The sequence below is a fragment of the Etheostoma spectabile genome, chromosome 3 (genome assembly GCF_008692095.1).
Source record: "Etheostoma spectabile isolate EspeVRDwgs_2016 chromosome 3, UIUC_Espe_1.0, whole genome shotgun sequence".
NCBI classification, from domain to species: Eukaryota; Metazoa; Chordata; class Actinopteri; order Perciformes; family Percidae; genus Etheostoma; species Etheostoma spectabile.
Window position 1 is genome coordinate 29,742,480 of NC_045735.1, and position 2,189 is coordinate 29,744,668.

The window sequence follows — 2,189 nt, forward strand, 5'->3', positions numbered from 1 at the left end:
GGAATTCTGTGAGATCAGGTTGACCAGAAAGTTATACCTTTATTAGACACCAAACACCTAAATTATGCTGTAATTAATAATAAATAATAAGCCAAACCAAATAATAACCCTAACCAAACCTTTTTTTCCAAATTAGACAAAAACAACAAATATCATGGTCTAAAATGAAATTAACAGTTATTCTAAATAATGCTGTAACTACAAACTACGTAGATTGCGTTACTTGCCATACTTGTCTATAGAATTAGACCAAAACTAGAATTAATGTTGTCTCTTTTGGCAAGTGAAGAAACACAGTTACGCCCAGACACCATTATGCTAATTTGAAACCACATGCCTTATAAGACCCAAAATAAACCCTATCAAATACCAAATTTTATGTCATTGTTTCAACAGGAGAAGTCACACAAATACATGACTAGATTATATCTGTTTTGTGACCTTGTAGTGTTTAGTCAATGCTAAAAGTATTTATTAGGGAGCGTGTCTCAGCATGCTCAGCTGAGGCACAATAAATACATCCTCAGCATCCAAATTACATTGTAATAAATTCAAAAAATATATAACACTTCTCTTAATTTTACAGTACGATACAGTTACATTAACCTCTAATAAGGCACCCATTGTAGCAAATTAGACAAAAACTAGAAATACGATATTTGCTGTAAATGGTCCCATTTTATTTTGAAATTGTTAGATTGCTTCCTTTGCAATCCATTTCAGTGTGTCTAAGATTACATTGACTGCAAATAGCAGAGATGAAATTTGGAGGTCCCATAATCAGACACTCTCCTTCCCCTTAGCTGCACCGTGAGATCCTGTGCATAAATCCTGTCCATAAATATCATAAATCAAATCCTTGACAAGGGAAGCCCTTGCAGAGTCCCCAAAAGTTAAGCTAGACTGGAGTAAAGTTAATGCCTTTTTAACACGACTGTACTGTTTCAGGGCATTCAGTGAGCCTAAAGAGTGGAATCCTCTAAACTTGACATCACCTTCACCCTGAATTATTTTTCAATGTTTAAATTACAATTATAACTTGAAATATAAATTTTGCCTCCATAAGACTTGAATAATCATATAAAAAGGAGAATACCTTTTTACAACACAAAGAGTCTCATAATATACACAGTTAAGAATAGTCTAATGCATTAAACTGTTTGGTTGGGAAACTCTTTCCTCTCACCCCGCCTTGTGAGTCCACAGACAAAAAAAACATAATTGTTCTATTTTTTATGCTACTCCAAAATGCATAAAGAGCGGTTGATGCTTTGTACATGGGATGCAACCTAGTGGTTTAGCTCTCTCAGACAGTATGGTGTCTAGACACAGGTGGCCAGAGCAGGGTTGGGCACTCTTACAACTGTTGTTAGTGGTGTTTGTCTCTCAGGCTGAGGAGCTGGTGTGCAGAAGGAGAGGGGATACTGAGAACCCCCAGCTAACTATGGATGGGGACATTATGTTGGGGGGAATCTTCTCTTTCCACAGCCGCTGGATAAACAGACAATACTCCTACAGACACAAACCACTGCCACTGGAATGCACCAGGTAAATTATTATTTAGTAATGTATTTAGATTTAAAATATCTAGAAGGAAGTTGGTACTGATACAAAACAAGTTATCAAACTGAGTCTTAAAAAAACATATATAATAATTATATATATATATATATATATATATATATATATATATATATTGTTTTCAATTCCAACTATTTCTAACTGTCTGCATTAAGTTTAAATTTCAGAGGTTTCCAGTATTCCCAGGCTATGCTCTTTGCCATAGAGGAGATTAATAACAGCACAGACCTACTGCCTGGTATCACTCTGGGCTATACAATTTATGATGCCTGTACATCCATTGCCAGAAGTGTGAGGGTGGCACTGGCCTTGGCTAATGGTAATGAGATATTATCTGCACTCTCCGAGGCACAATGTACCAGACATGCACAGGTGCTGGCCATTATGGGAGAGACCTCTTCCTCTCCTTGCATGGCTGTAGCTACTGTCATTGGACCATTTCATATCCCAATGGTGCGTAATTTGTGAACAATTAATTGTATTCCTTCAGATGATCATAGCATAGGGTCTTTTTTCCAAAGATTTTAGTTTGATTTGTAAATGTTTATAACTAGTATCTTTCTCTTGGGAAATCATTTCTTTGTTTCTTTTAGATCAGCCACTTTGCT

The 2,189-nt window shown here is 36.0% G+C and overlaps 1 pseudogene; it reads left to right on the forward strand.

Annotated features, from left to right (window-relative positions):
• Positions 1-1,715: 1,715 nt before the first annotated feature.
• The window catches only part of LOC116687033 (extracellular calcium-sensing receptor-like), a 3,592-nt pseudogene continuing 3,118 nt past the window's right edge, over positions 1,716-2,189 (forward strand).